This window comes from Anas acuta, chromosome 3 (genome assembly GCF_963932015.1).
Source record: "Anas acuta chromosome 3, bAnaAcu1.1, whole genome shotgun sequence".
In the NCBI taxonomy this organism is placed as follows: domain Eukaryota; kingdom Metazoa; phylum Chordata; class Aves; order Anseriformes; family Anatidae; genus Anas; species Anas acuta.
In genome coordinates, this window is record NC_088981.1 from 40,719,314 (window position 1) to 40,736,128 (window position 16,815).

The 16,815-nt window shown below is 40.7% G+C and overlaps 1 long non-coding RNA gene across 13 annotated transcripts in view; it reads right to left on the bottom strand.

Annotated features, from left to right (window-relative positions):
* LOC137853901 (uncharacterized) overlaps nucleotides 1-16,815 on the bottom strand; it is a 203,351-nt gene that overhangs the window by 22,956 nt on the left and 163,580 nt on the right. For 11 of the 13 annotated variants that reach the window (XR_011094824.1, XR_011094813.1, XR_011094812.1 and 8 more), the window contains one exon: nucleotides 4,697-4,791. This is a non-coding gene — a long non-coding RNA (uncharacterized lncRNA). The remainder of the gene's footprint in view (nucleotides 1-4,696; nucleotides 4,792-16,815) is intronic. The other 2 variants (XR_011094821.1, XR_011094819.1) reach the window with 1 other exon arrangement.

Here is a 16,815-nt window from a genome sequence, read left to right on the forward strand (position 1 = left end):
AACAGTTCAGATGGTTCAGATCTGGTCGTGTATGCATCGTTTCAGAGGTTTAAATGACAGATCCAAATCTCGAAACTCTATACTGAACATGATGCTTATCATATGGCAAAGGAGTAGAGACCATGTTTATTATTAATAGCAGCCCATATAAATACAAGTCAAGTACAGTCAGAGATGCTGCTCCCCACCCAGCATTTCTGTAGATTACATTTGCCTGCTGCTTTTTCCATTACCATTATTCATAGCCCTCCGTTTTGTTCAGCTATGAGTGATGGACAGAAATGGACAATGCACGACAGTTTGGAGTGTGGATTTTAAAACATGTGGGAAGAATAGAAATGATATATGTATGGACACTCCCTCAGAGGGTCTCAGCTCTAACACTACAAAAGAGGGACTCCATACAGTGAGTTCTTTCTGGCAAAGAGGCTGAGGGAAGCAGAAATTAGAGTTTACACTCTTGGAGACTCGGCAGATTTTCACTTGGCAGACACGTGGGGCATTAATGCAAGTCTGGCCAATGTTAGCTGCCAAGCTGTGTCTTCCACCTTCACTGCAAGGAAATAAAGATATATTTTGATCCAAAGAAACATACGCACATGTCTTTATAGATACACATACATACAATTAACCCATTGTTTTCCTCATGGATAAAATACTGGTTTTCAAGCCTAAGCTTGACCCCTTTTACTAGGCACTCTACTTCATCCTCTAAGGAGCCCACAGTTTCCTCTGAAATATTTTTTCTTCAAAGGACATCATCTGAATTTATACCTAGTTATGTCTCTAAATATGTATGTCTCATTTTTTTTCTCTTTCTCTACATATATATACACCCACATATATTTAAATGGTCTTAAGTACTTATTGTTAGCTCTGCACCACCAGCACAAGCAGTGGAACTGAATTCTCAGTATCTCATGAAGATCAGACCTTTAAGTATGTAGCTACACATTCAATTCATCTTACTGAATTTTATTTTTATAGGACTCCTATCACCTAATGATGATATATCTGAATAGATATAATGCTTTGAGATAATAAGGCTAAGCTACCACAGTGAGGAATGCAGTATAAATCTAGATGGGGAGAAGAAATAGAATGGGTTAAGTGATGTTATAAAGCTCTTGGAAGACAGGAAAATGTACACCAGTAACTTCCAAAATAGTCGTAAAAACTTCCAGGTTCAAAAAAAATGGTGTTCTTGCTCAGTGGCCTGTCTCCTTTCAGCCTTTCTATTTGTAAATGTTATTGCTGTGTGTGTCTTCATTAGTTTCTTTTGACAATAACCATTAAGCAGTCAGTGTGTTCATGTGATTTTAATACAATATGCCTAAAACATTTGATATTCTGTTACTTATAAGAATGGTCATTCTGGTGGGTAAACATTTTAGGCAAAACGCATGAACTGGATTTTGTTGAGATAGCCAGATGCATCCAAAAAAAGAGGATGCTTTGGAAGACAGGCTCAATGAAGATTTCATACCTTAAAATTCCTTTTATTTATAGCCTGTGATTTGATGACACCATTGGATACCAATTATTCCAGAAACTAACGAGCTGTGTAATTTCCCATAAAAGAACAATCTCAAGTAAAATATGTCAGTAAAGGAAACACTGTAATTTGGGGGAATGTGCTGTGTTTGTTTTGTTGTTGTTTCATAAAATAAACAAAAGGAAATCATTTCAAAGCACTATTTTGAAATTACGTATAATTAATTATTAACTATGCAAAGCCTCTCAGCATGAGATAGACTCTCTAAGGAATGGTAGCATGAGGAGGAAAAATCCTCTCAGTTAAACAGAGAGAGAATTACATCCAGCAAATGTTGTGGCCTAGACTCCAAGGACTCTCCCAGGAAGAGTGGGATGCTGTGTAAAAATGCTTTCTGTCTTCTCCCATGACCTTTTAGGCAGCAGGTCTCCAACAGCTGCAGTTCCTTCCTTTCTCTGAAAAGGAGCTACCATCTTCTCAACATGACAAACCCAGACTGGAATCCATCTGTTTGTGCAAGACGTGCTTTTGCTGTGCCCAAGGTGAAATAAAGTACACCTGGGACTACTTTTCTCCAAAATTCCTCCCACCGCGGGCAGCTGTGCACCTGCTGCCTGGCACTGTTGCATATGTACCCTGAAAGGTGCCTGCACCCCAGTCCACCAGCACTGGAAATAGATCACTCAGCGTTGGTTCAGAATACCTTACTGTGTATCTGGATGCTTTTAAGGTAGTAAATTACACCCATAATTGCAGTAGAGAAAAATCACCAGCTTTCTTCTCCGGATAACTTATGGGAAGGGGGTTGAGCCAAAGATGCTCAGATGAACAGAATGCCCGGAGTACAAAGATAATTTTTCCCATTCAAATGGTACAGACCAAAATATTCTCTCAAGCACCTCATTATTCCTATTAAGGTAACATTTTGATTTGAAACATCTGCGGGTTCTTGAGGCCTGAGTGAACTTGACATGCTCAACCTTTGGCAACTGTATTACGCATGGCATGTATGTCTGTATACGTGTGCCTTAAGGGAAACATAGGGAAGGATTGGAATCACTCTTCAAACTGCCTCTGAATGTAGGGTAGCAGCAATATTCCAGTCCATGGTCCACAGCAAGTTTGAGGAACACAAGCTATACCTCCAAAAGGATAGCCATAGAAATCATTTCTGTCTTTTCACTCAAAACAGACTGCTGCCCTTCCTTTACCACTGTGAGATGACAGATCCAGGCTGAAGCCTATCTGTCTGAAAAACAAAACAAAACAAAACAAAAATAACAAACCCACAGATTCCTGAATTTATTTCCCAATTACAGCAGGTATCTAATATTATCCTCCCTTTCTAAGATAACAACGATTTTAGCTGTAAGCAGGAAAAAAAAAAAAAAAAGAGTAACAGGGAAGAAAAAAAAAAAAAAACACAAAACTTCTTTCTTACATAGTTATAATTTAAAACCCTGCAAAACGCAGGCATTTCTCAATAACTAACTAGACTTGTCTCTGGTTAGCATAAAGGCATGCCTACTGCAAAGTCTTTGTATAGAAATCCTTGAGGAGGAAAAGATATATTCTCAGCAAAATAAAATGTTGTCAGCTGTTTAAGCCTTAGTGGGAACTGAAAATGTCAAGCTTATACCTGTTAGGCATCATTTAAATTGAAATATGGACCTTCTTCAGTCTTCAAAGTAATGCATTTCAGGTGATAATGATGGATTAACGTTGAGAGAAAATGACCTAGCAGCCTGTTAGTTACTTTTTTCAATTGAGTGGGAGCACACCAAATTTTTCATCGATCTGCCAATTGGAGACAGCTGAGAAATGACGACTGTGCTTACTACAGGGTTCATACATAAATATTCACTGATGAGCACATTAAAATATGGGAAAGCAGAGGAACAGTTTGTTCAAATTCTGCTGCGTTTAGACTCGTGTTCAAACAGCTATATATTTCTAAACAGCGAGGGTTTACAAGTTCAAAGAGCTGCCCCCTTCACAGTCAAGTTTCTTATAAGTTTCTTACAACATCACACAAATGCATTTTACGAGGCAACTCTGTTACTCACAAGATTAATTCAGTGCCCTTTAAACTGTGGGAGTTGTATTCAAATGTGGTTTAGATTAAAGTGATTTAGCATTATTCCAACATCCAACAACATGAATGTATGTTTTCAATGGATGAATCTGAAATCAGCTGTTCTGCATTGTTAAGCCTCTTACAACAAGCTATTTGGATTTCTGGCTGTTCAGCACCCCAAAGGGACAGATTAATCTCTGAACCCTGTGGCTGACTCCTATTTTGGTTTCTCAAGCGTCTGCTGTTCATCTGGGCAGCGCTCAGACAAATAGGACAATTTACAGGAATCAATAACAAGCAATCCCAGACAGTGGTGAATTAGAGATAACTCTCAGCCTACGTGGATGCAGATGATAGATGCACCCTTTGCTTCATAAAAACCTTTGCTGAGGTTGTTGGGCCTGGCTGCTACCTTGCGGTGCTACTCCAACCAAAGTAATCCTCTGTGAGCAGAGAAGAGGCATCTGCAGTTCTGAGGACGCACAGCCTCAGAGAAGTGATGAGGATTTTGCCCAAAATACAGCACGTGCCACACAGTCCGTAACAAAGCTGTGAAGAGCACGTTTGCTTGGGAATGTAGCATCAAGTTCATGAATGCACACTGCGATACACCCCCAGCAGCAGCAAGGACAGAAACACAACAAAGCCCTTCATAATGTCATTAGTGATATGTAATAAAGTGGGAACAAAAGGGGTTTTCTTTCTGAAGGGAACAGTTAGCTTTTCCACTTCAGAGACCAGAGAGAGACGACTTCTGTTACTGAAAGCCCTGAAACAGGCAGGAAATGGAGCTCCATGGATCACTCAGGCATGAAGGCTGTGAATCTGAGATCTTTTCCAGAGAGAGAAAGAGATGAGAAAAAAGCACAGGAAAATAAATGTAATTCAATAACTGCTTAGAAGAGAAAATCTCTGCCTCTCCTTGTCAGTGAAACATAACAGTCATAGCAGGTGCATGAAAAGTAAATCCACCACACAAATGTGAAGCAGATAGACCTTACTGATGTATCTGGAGCAAAATATGAGAAGGAGCTGTTTAGATTATTAGAAAACTAATTCACCAATATGTTGATAAATCACTAGTTTGAATTTAAGTTGGTTGTTGTTTGGAGGAGTCTAGTTACCTACTATCATCTTCCAACACTGCACAAATCAATCTTGAGGAGTCCTGCCAGTATTCACGGTCCTCTGGGTGCCTCTGTTCAGCTTTCTGAGGGCTCTGAAAAATGAAAGGAAAAGGTAAATCACTAAAAAAAATAGCTAGGAGTGGCTACAATGGTTCAAAAAAACGCTGCAGTTACAGGAAAAATAACCAGTTTTGCTTTTTTGAATACCTATTAACACAGATAACATTAAAAGTAACTTGAAAGAAATATTTGGATAGTGAGAGCAAGGGGTCTCCACTAGGTCAGAGATGGCACTACTCTTCTTTTCCATCCAGTACTTTTCCTGGGGTCTATCACAGGTTTGCGGACACCAGAGATGGGTGCAGGTCTGAAGCAGCCAGGCAAAGGTGCGGTGCTCTGATGGAGCATGCAGTGAGGTTCAGAGGAGAGGTACCCAGTCCACGGAGGCACATGGGGTTATGCTGCATGATCCAGAGCAAGGACTCTCTGTGTAGACACAGTTTGGCCTTTTCATGCTCTGGTTAAAAACTAATGGCAAACAAGCTGCTAGTGAATAACACAGACTGAATAGAACATAAAACAAGCTGTAGTGTAGCAACAATTATGATTTATTATCAGAGGGGGAAGTTTTGTACTCTGTACTTTACTGCTATTTTCCCCAAATGTTTTTTTTTCTGTGTAATGAATGATCTCAAATCAAGTTAAGAAAAGTACTCAAACCATGTACAAAGTTCCCAAGATCTCTTCTTGGGTTCTTGCAAGCATCCTTTGAAATAGTGATTTGAATTCTAATAATCCATTATTTGTCAGAGAGTCAGGATATGGAACTGGCAGGATCTTTTTGCAAATTATGGAATTTCTTTAAGATGATGAAGACCTTATCCCACAGCTCTGGAGATTTGCATAGAACATCCTAATCACCCAGTCCTTTAACCTGTGTTGTCCCCATGCTAAGATTTCTGCTACATCCAGTTATGGCAAGGAGACCCTAGGTGACTAGTTGTTACGCTGACATTGCTTAACATTTGGGTAACCTCACTGCTGTTTTGGTATCAGGAGTCTGACCAGGGTCTCCCTGGAGAATAAGGACTCTTTTTACTCAGTGGCTGAAACACAGATTTTGCTGTCCACACAGCAGGTCCCGAAAACCCCAGTAGTACCACGGGGATACCATACCAGAAGACAACCAGCATGTTGGCGGGGCAAAGCCAGTGTCAAAGGGCCAGTGGAGGCAAGAGCTTACAGGAAAGATGTGTGTCAGGCAGGAGCACAAATGATGGGCTTCATCTGAGAAGTCCATTGTGGCAATGAAAACATGAGTGCCTGATGTATGAGATGTGTTTTTTCTGGGAGCTGCACCAGTTTGGAGGGCACTCCCAGTGTTCTGCTCACACTGCTGGCTGTCTTGACAGGGAAATGCTCCTGGCTCTGCCCCAGTGCCAGGAGATAAGTGAGGTTGCTGTGATGCTTTGGGCTCCTTCCTGAGTGGCATGCCTGGCTTGGAGAGCTTTCACCTTTGCTTTGGAGCACTTCTCCCAGGAGAAAACTACTGAGCTCCAGCTGTGGTTCTGTGGCTCACTTTGGTTACCAGCTGTGATACCTGCAGTGTCAGTGCCAGCCTTGGTGCCTGACCTCAGCAGAGGTCAGATGAATGCGGCTGTGAAAACCACAGCCTGCTCCGGGGAGTGTGAGGCAGCCTGATGCTTCACGGCTTCAGAGAAGGGAGGTAATAGTACAAGGCAGTCAAGTCAAATATGGGCAGGCATGCCATGTATCCTACAACCAGTCTCCCACCACAAAGAGGATCCTGCAAGTTGTCTGTTACTAAATTGCCATCTGTGACTCCACACTTTCCTGGGAGCATTGGCAGCACTTTAAATAACTTTTTCTATCCATGGATCTAAAGAAGACCACAATATTAAGTCATGTCCATTTAAAAGTTTGCCGTCTAACCTCTCCCAGCATTATGGATTAGTTATTAATTCAGCTCTGCATTCAGAGTGCCTCCTGCCTTCCTCAAAGAGATGGAATGGTAGAAGGACAGGGAGAAGCAAAGGAAACAACCACAGAGCTACATTAACAACTGTGAATGTGAACAAAATGCAACAGCCCAGCTGAATGCTAAAGACAACAAAGGTAAATGCAGAGCAGAGCTGAGCATTGCAGAGGGGAGAGAGAACCACAGACACAGCCCATGGTTTTGCCCCCACTATGTCCAGTCTCAGCTCTTGAGGCAAAACTGCCCCGTAGATGTCAGCACACTTCTTCAGGATTTGCCTGTGATGGTCCCAAGGGCAAGGAGAGGAGCTGCGCTCCAACTGTGACTGAAGCATTAGTTTCTCCAGTAATAGCAATGGGAATCGAGACTACAGTTATTCTCTCCTATTAAGAATTTTCTTCAGATTTGATACAGTGACTTAATGCTGCTCTCATACTTTCATTCCCACCACAGGCACCAGACGAGAGCTTCTGAGGCTGATCAGATGTTGAACTTTCACAGCGGATATCCCCGGAAGAGTGTAGGACGATAATTTTGATACGCTGGAAAATGTCACAGTCTTGAACAGTGATAAAACATGCTTTGTTGGCTGGGCTTGTGTTTGCATTTTTGTTCACATTTCTTACCATGGCTTCACCCTCACCCCGGGTCACTTTGCTAGTGGTTGCGACAGCAGGAGAATTTCTGTAGACCACTGAGCTGTTCACAGCTGGTGCCTTATCACATTGGTGCTTTTCCCACTTTTCCCACTGCTTTCTTTAATGTAGCTTATGTGTACAATCGGGTACCATCAGGATATTGGGCTCTAGCTAGTTTTGTAGCTCCCGTGTTTTTAACTCTCTGGCTCCTTTATGAAACTACCACTTTTGAAAACCTTTGATCCAAAATTAATGTGAAATATGGTCAGCATAAATGTTGCCCTGAAACAATAAGTAAAACCTGTGCCATAAGGAGAGTCTTGCTCTTTCCTGCTGTGTGGATATCCCCATGGGATTCAAGCAGGCATAAGCTAGAATAGCCTTAAGACAGCTATAATATACACCTAGGAGAAGATGGGTCTAAGGGCTAGCTTAGGAAGAGAGAAATTTCAGGACTGTCATAGTTATTGTTTACTCACCACTTCTGGCCCTACACAAAGCACAGATCATATGGAACTAAGGGTGAAAGCCAGAAAATTTAATATAGCTTTAAATTATGGCTAGCAAGGAACACACATCAGAAGTCTGGCAATTACTTCAGTTTATATAATCTCCTCAAAATCCAGCTGCTTAGCAGAATTATCCAAAGTAAACTACTATTGGCATTCCTTTTTTTCTTAACAAAAAAATACATATTTTTAATAACAACAACAAAAAAAAATCTCAGTGTGCCAGCTTTGTGCCTTATTGGACATACCTGTTTCTTTTTACCCAAGCAAAACTTCTTCAGTGAGAGACTTGTCTTGGACATGTTCACAAGTATCATGTGAATTTCTGTGATATGTTTTAATTTGCATCATTATGCCACCCATTAAAAGATGGGCATTTGTCCTGTACCTAAGACGTGTCGAGACCAAGTGCAATAGAATGATCAACATGCACTATTCAATAGACACACAATAGAGGAAGAGAAACATACAAAGTAAACAAAATTTGTTAAAGGCAAGCACGTCCAAAAGCAATGAGACAAGACTTTGATTCACGTTATTTCCACTGACAGCTTCAAATTGGCTTAGGCTAGCATGTGTCTGAGTCCCGGGCTGACAAGAGGCTGGTGAACCTTGGAAGACCCAGGACTTCTTTTGGCTTTGAATTTCAGTGTGGAAGTGAAACCTGATGCTGGGCAAGTTTCACCTGGTTTCAGGTTTCACTGGAAAAGGGGGAAACAGATGAGTAAATCCAGGTAGCTGTCAGAAGGCAATTACAGCAAGACATGGGTTGTGAGCCGCAGCGGCACAGGGAGAGCGTTCCTATTGCGAATTGGAAAGCATCATCTGATCAGGAGCTTCTGTTTTCCCCGCGTGTACGAAGCTGCTGCATCTAATAGAGATGCACAAAGTGTTTTTGATGGTCTTTGACCAAACTCCTGTTTGTATGTGACCTGTCTAAGCTATGGGGAAAAACAAACCAGAAGTGTACCAAAGGCACAGCCAGACTCTCTGGATTTTCCCACAAATATAGTCTGCCCCAAAGCCCCCTTCCCAAAAAGCTATGGGATGGTAAAGCATTCATACGATAGTAAGATAAATGCACAACAGCTGGAATGTGAGACCTGGCACCAGAGGGCTTTTGCCAACCGGCCAAGGAAAAGTGTGCAAAGCGAGCAGGAATGAAATTACATGCCTCATCTGTCTGCACCACGTAAGAGCGCGAGAGAGACTAACCCAGAGTGATAGATCAGTAATTCATCATTGTAAGGGAAGCAGTTTACAAAGAGCACACAATCCTTGAAAGATGTGTAACACATTGATTGAATTCCCTGCATAATATTTTACCAGTAAGAAAAGCCCAAAAGAGATTTAATTATAAACCCTGCAAAAAAAAAAAAAAAAAAAAAAAAATATCATTAAGCATTACATCTGCTTCATTCCACCCTTCCCAATTGCTGATTTTTATCAGCAGATTAAAATGCTTCCAGCTGAAAGATCAATTAGCTGATTCCATGTTTTCTGCCTGTCCTGATCACAGGAAAAGTCTGTAGTCCGAGGGAAGCACAGCTCTAAGTGACTGGAAGGATTACTGCCTACGCTGTATGGTTCACAGTAACAGAGAAGATGCCGACCTGCAGCTTACCCTCTGGCTCTGTTACGCTCAGGCCACAGTGCCTGTCCCATGGCTGATAGTGCTCCTTTGTCACCAGTGTCCCTCTTCCCTGTCACATACACACGTGCTCTGCATGCACGGGTTCTCCACAGGAAAATTTAGTGGTAAACATGCAAAAGAGCACAAAAATTTGTGTACATGTACGTAGCAGGGTACACTGCAGCCTCTCAGGGAGAAAAACTGTGACTACAGCACTGCAGACATAGGATCATGTCCGAGGGTCCCTTTCTGCACCTGAAAATTTTTTCTACCAGCTTTTATTAGGCCCTTTACATTTTCCAACCATTCTCCAAGTCTGACCATGTGAAAATCTCGGTCACTGAAAGTTTCACAGAAAAATTGGAAAAATTGACGGTGAGGATGCCTTGCAGAGATCTCTAAGATAACTCACACCAGCATTACAAAAACAATACTCACATAAACCATAATATAAAATATAAAATGCATATAAAAGAGGAAGGAACAACCCAAAACCTGGTTGAGAGGCTGAGAAAAAGAAATAGCAGTCTTGTCACTCGCTTTAGTGGGGGCAGAATTACATCCATGGCCCCATCCAGCTCTGCAGGAAACAGTAAAAGCTTTCTCATTCCAGAGCCTGTGCTTGGATAAACAGACCGTATTGATTTCTTACTGGAACAATGCAATGCTTGCCATCTTCTAATGACCACCAAATAGGCAACTTTCCCTGCACAAAGCCAACATTACACTGCTGTGTCTTTCCTGAAAAGAACTATGAATGAAAAATCTTCAGACTTAGATGCAGAGATGACAGGGATAGACATTTTCCTATCCCCTTCAGTACCCCCAGTAAAACATCTACATATTTATTAAAAAAAAAAAAAAAAAAAAAAAAAGCATCAGATTGTATAACAATTCAGAAAATCACGCATTGAAAAAACTATTTTCTGGCAGACATAGCAATATGTATTTTTTGGACTAACATTTGGTCTCTATGTTTGTGTATATATTTATACATACACATATCAGGCCAAAACATTTACAGCCTGTTTAAAAATATCATCCTGGTTTTAATTTTGAGAAATATTTTGTTTTATTTTTCCTCTGGCTTCTCTCTCTTTTTCTTTTTCTTTCTCTTTCCTTTCCTTTCCCTTCTTTCTTTCTTTATTCCTTTCTTTCTTCCTTCCTTTCTTCCTTTCCATTTCTTCCTTTCCTTTTCTTTCCCTTTCTTTCTTTCTGAAGCAGCTGCATTTAGAGCACAACACATCATCTTTAATGAAAAATGGGAAAGCTCCACAAAGGCACACTCTGGACTAAGTCACAGAGCTTTTGACTTAAATTAAGGCCTGGTGCTGTACATATTTTATTTTGTGTTCTGTGTGCAGAAGTGGGTCTGCTGAATGTGTAAAGTTAAGTATGTATTTTCATAGTTTAAAATTAACAAAGCCAGATCCCTAGCATATATAGCGTAGCATTCATTGAAACAAGACCAATATTGCACCAGTTTGGAACACGGCCCAAATCAATTACATGTAACCTGTCTAAACACCTATATGTAATATATATATACACACATGCACTTTATGCATATATAAAATAGAAGCTGGAAAAATATTGATAAAATTATTTGATACATCTGGTCATTTCTGAGCTTTTTCAAACTATACTGTTCAAAGCAAAACCCAAAGCCAGTATTCAAACAAGAAAACACACCCTAAACGTCCCTCACTTAACAGATTTGTGGCACATGTTCTGTTCAAGTAAATAAATAATTTGTGTGAAACTTTTGAAATATAATTTTTTGGATTAGTTGAACTTTCCTTTTTGTATTTAGAAGAAGCATAGTTCCCCCACCCCTCAACCCATTCCCAGCATTTTACAGTGAGAGAATTTTACAATGGCATTTAGCAATAGAGCTCTGGTCACTGGATGCACTTCAGTGGTTGTCACAGCCAGGGAGTATCTCATACAGCCATGCTGCTGAGGGATCAGATCACAATTTACTTGAGAGTGCAGCATAGAGGGAACCAGTGCATACATGGGTTCAGTGCTCCCAAAAGCTCCAGCCTAAATATCACTGATGGGTTGGCTGGAATGGGCTCCAAAAAAAAGCCTGACATACCCCAAACACAGCTGGGGCACTACCAGTGCTATATACACCAGGAAAATATTACTGTTGAAATAGGTTCTATATATATGTATATATTTAAATCCTTTAAAAAGGAACAGAATAACATTTAGAAACCACCAGTTCTATATTTTGCCTCAAATCTAAACTTTCTTATACTCTACTACAAGATGTCATCATGACTGAAGCATGGTATGTAATAAGAAAGCAATTCCAAGCTGCCAACAGAGATGATCTAAAATAAGCAGCACACTGTAAATCCACAAATAGAAAAATTAAGGCTTGCATTTAACATTTTTTCCCCACAACAAATCTTAAAACTAGGCTGAAATTCCCTTATCAGTATTGAAGCTGCATACCCTTTATGATGCAGGTTGTGAAACCCTGATCTAAACAAGTCAACGGGCTGAGAGGAAATAGCAGGGATCTCTTCATGCACTCAGCCATGGCTCTGTGAAGGCACACATTTCCAGCATGCAAGCAAAAACCACGTAAAAGTTGAAGACCTTGTAACACCCTATTCATATGTATACCCTAATAGGTAGAGAGGCCACACAAGTCTCTGATTTCAAAATCTGATTATAAATCAGACCCTTATATTTCACCAGTTTTACACGCCATCTGACCAAAAAGCATTTCACAATGGCACTGGCCTTCAAAGCTCTCCGCTGAGAGTAGTTACTGATCTTGCATAGGCACCAGTCACATCTAAGCCACTTTTGAAAGCAAGATGTAAGAATTTCAGAAAACAAAATATCTTCTAGCTTTTAGGTGCTATCTGTGCTGACTGTTTCAGATAAAAATTTAGTGCTGATAGAAGCCTTTACAAGGATACGTGATTAAAATTTCACTTTCTCTGGAACAGTGCTTATTCCAGTCATTTAACACTTCTTCCTGTGAAAGTCATTCCATTGGCTTCAGGGGACAATTTTTACAGCTCAATACAAGAATGAATCCTGCATTAGCTCAAGATAAAATGTGATCCCTACTCTTTAACTCCCACAAATGTGATGCAGGACAGAGTAAGGCATGCTAGACAAGGTGGTGGTGTCTTCTAGTCAGACCTTAATGTGAGCTATTTTCTGGGAACTGTGTTTAAATTCAAGATAAAAGAGGCTGTTGATAATGAAAGCTCTTTTCTTTTGTACATAATAAAAGAGAGAAAGGTTACAAATTTGGTGGCTTCCAGCTAAGCAGCCCTTTTATACCTTTTCAGCTTTAAGACTGCAGCCCTGCAAAGACAAAGCACGTGTTTGACTTTATTTATTACGCTGACTCCAATGTGGTTACTTACCATATCTAAAAGTTAATCAAATAAATAAGTCTCTGCCTGGTTGAGATTAATTCCCACATATGCGTTGTCTGGGACACACATTATAGTTTATTTTATGAAAACCAACTGCTATTTTAATTTGCTGATTTATTTTTTTTAAGAATATTGATAGCTGTGCCATTCAACAAATGTAGAAGTGCATCATGAGTAAGAATTTATTCTCAGATACCAGATTTTAGCCCTGCTAACACCAGAGCTGTTACCTGCATACAATGTTGTAGGACAGGGAAGAATCAGATGTTGGGTCATTTAATTCTCTCTTATTTAAATCTTGATTCATCATTATGGACACTAAAGATGAAAATGCCACTGTCCGTAGGCATGCAGAAATCATGCATTAAAGATGAAGTTTTAGCCTAGAGGTCTTCCCAGCTGCATTTTCTGCTGGGTGCAATGTACTTTGTTAATGGTAGCATTGTTTGCATAAAAAGAAAAATATATATATGTTTTATTTTGTTTCCTCTGATTTTTCTCCAAAAAGAGTCTTTAGTGACAAAGCTCTGCTTTAGCATTCATGTTTCATTTTGATGTTCCTGTTCTTCTGTTGCTTATGTTCACCCATCCAATCGCTGGGCTATTTTACCCTCCAAAATTGGATGGCACGTCTGCAGCTATTCCCGCTCCAAAAGCTGTCAGAAGCCTGGTTTTAAAACACCACAAGCAGAAAGCTTGACAACTCCAGGGAAGATAAAAAACAAAAGCACAAGAGATGCAAGGCGACATCCCACTGACTTCCTCATCTGTCTGTCAGACAGCAGCCCTGGCACTCGTGAGCCGGGCCACCCACCTCCACCAGGAAAGCCGTGCTAAACGGGGCCACCTCCAACAGGGAGACTGTCACTGGCTCAGTGTGGAGTTGACCCACAGCGACAAAGGGAGGAGGAGAGCCAATAAATCACACGTCAAGCAGGGACGGCTCTCGGCAGGGCTTTCGAGGGAGCTCTCGGCAGGCGCTGTGAGATAAGAAAGGGGTTGTGGCAATCCTAAGTGCTGTTTGTGTCTGTGTGCGTGCACCCGCTGCCAGGAGGGAAACACAGGTTTCAAAGACTAAAAAGCAAAGCAGGCAGCAATTTTTCTTGTGAACAGAAAGAATAAATGTTTTAAGGCCTACAAACACTGGAGGCTGAATTAGACCTGCCTCTCCAGCTTTGGACAGCAGCTGAGATCCAACAGAGGAGCCCAGGTTAGCATGTGGCAGATTACGGTAAACGAAGTCAGCTCACGAGCTCCTGGGAGCATTCAGACTACTGCAGGCATGAAATCCTCCTCCAGAGAGAAGCTTTTTGGCTGGTGCTCACCTCCAAACCACTCTCCCATGGAAGACCATAAACCCAGAAACTTCTAAGCCAACAAAGATTTGGCTTGGCCCCATTGTCTTCACATCTCCTGACTTTCACGTGGAAGGTTTTATCTCGGCTAAAGTTATTGCATCAAACTCTTGACAGCTAAAGTGCTTAAGTTTTACAGATGCAGACTTTTAAAATACAATACACATGGGAATTCATAGGAATAATATATTCCTGATGAGAGTTTTAATATTTGTAAACAACAACACAGGCATATGAAGCAATCCTGAAAAAAAGATACTTGAGATGCTTCCTTAGAACAGAAAGAGGTTAGGAGGGCTGACAAGCAGAAAGAAAACAGCTCCTGGAAACTTTCAGCAGAAATTATGTAAGTAAACAACACTTTGAATTTCTGGGGTTTTGTCAAAAAGTTATTTATTTGGGTTTCATTTGGGGCAACCAAAAAAAAAAAAACCCACATTTTCAGCTTTTGCTTTTTTATTTCATGGAAATCTTTTAAAAATTATATGCATGCATTTCTCATAAGAAAGAATTCAAGAGAGAACCGGGTCCATCTCTAGGGAGTATCAAGGCGACTTAAGTTTCATGTCCTTATTGCATATTGAAAAAGAAAAAAAGTGCCTAATGTAATAAGTAAACCCTGATTTTTGCAGGCAATCTTTTCCTTGCCAAGTTTCACACTGGAACAAACTGCAGATCCCCCATATATTTGCTTCTTGTGAATTTTTGCCAAATTAGAAGATATAGTTTGCTTGCAAGTACCACCTGCTGATTTTGTGGAAAACAGGGAAAACTCAAGTTTGACACACGACTTCAGAAAATTTTGCTTTTTACAAACAAAACAGAAAACACTTCTCCAGCACCATCACATCCCAAGCCAATATAATTTGCTAAAAGTTAGAGCATTTTTCTTTTAAATGAAAACACTAGGGCTGTTTCCACAGAAACCACATGTGAATGTTTGACAACTTTTGTCTCATACTTTCAGACAGAAGTCAAGACGAAAGTTGTACTTTTCCTTTAATTACTTTAATGTGATATAGGAATTAGCACTTTAAAAAGCACAATTCACTAGTATTTTTCTTATTAAACACTTGTGCAAATAGCCAATGGTAATAGTTTTTGGTTTTGCTTTTTTTTTTTTTTAATTTAGTAAACAGTTTAGGTTTTTTTCTTTCATTTAGATGTATTTTGTTCAAATTTGGTTTAAATCTAGTGAACACTTCCATTTCTAGCACTCTAAAGTGCTTCCATAGTTCAGTTAGCTTTCCTCTGTACAGGCACTAGCATTCGAAAGAAGAACTACAGAGTCCCAGCCTAACATGCTAATTGCTTCTGCTACTTGTAATTTATCTTCTTTCTGATGTCCACATAAAATAAATTACTTGTAATGGCAACAAAAACAGCTATCAAATATATGGCACTGTCCCACTCGGCATTGTTAAAGCCTCCTTTTAACAACACAAGCACAGATCCTGTTGGTCTCACCTGCTCAGCTATTAGTTTCAATTTGTCTCCCAGCGCTTGCCAACACGCTGGGGCGTGTGAGCAGTCCCAGAGGACCTCTTTGGAAAATCTCACCACATTCCCACACCTCTGACAATATTTCACTATACCTCAGGGTAATTCTAAACAATCTTTGCATTGTCTAATGCCATCTGTTCAGCATTTCGAAGCATAACTGCTCAGTATTCGCATCGCACGCGTGGTAACTAGTTTCTGTTATACCATACCATTCGTTTTTGTCATACCCTTTCCTTCCAGTTCATTCCTTTTTCATCGCCAGCCAGCACTGCATATCATACAGATGCACGGCATGACAGCCAGGAGGCTGAAGCAGTGGAGGGAGCATCACGTTGCTCTGTTCTTGCCAGGAGCAGCATGTTCTCGGCTCCCTACCTAGGGGGGACTGTCCCATATCACTACTAAGAGAGCTGGCGGGTGTCGCATGACAAATCCCTGCATAGTGAGCCCAGATTACCACGGTCAGTAACAGGATAGCGTGCCTGCCTGAGAGGAAGCAGGCACTGAACCTAAAGCCAGGTAAGACGGTGCCATTGTAAAGTACTGACCACAACCATCCCCACAGCCAGTCACACCTCGGCATCTCACCCCACGATGAGGGAGCGTGACCAGCCAGGAGCCTATTTCTATACCCACAGGGCTGGCACTGGACAGGGATGGAAATCCCCTCTTGGCTCCGCTGACGGCTGGCTGCTTGTCTCTAGCCCTGCACTTAATCTGGGTAAATAAATTACATCAGGATTCCTCACTTGTAAAACAAGGCTGGTGCATGGCCTTATTTGGGAAGTATTTTGGAGCCGGTAGTGAGGATATTACAGAAATGTTAAAAACATCGCTATTGCACTTCTGCTGCTGCTTGAATTGGGCTAACATTTTTAATTAAATTATTTTGTTCAAAACCTCCTAGCTTTTAGACTCCTCAGTAGATAACATCAGTAACTCCTTTCCTTAATATTGCATGTCTTCAAGTACTTGCTGGTGTCTGAAGTCAGTGCATTTCCAATACCAGAGGAATTAATAAAAAGTTCTCCTAATAATTTGAGATCAAAAGCCCTCTGGAAGAGAT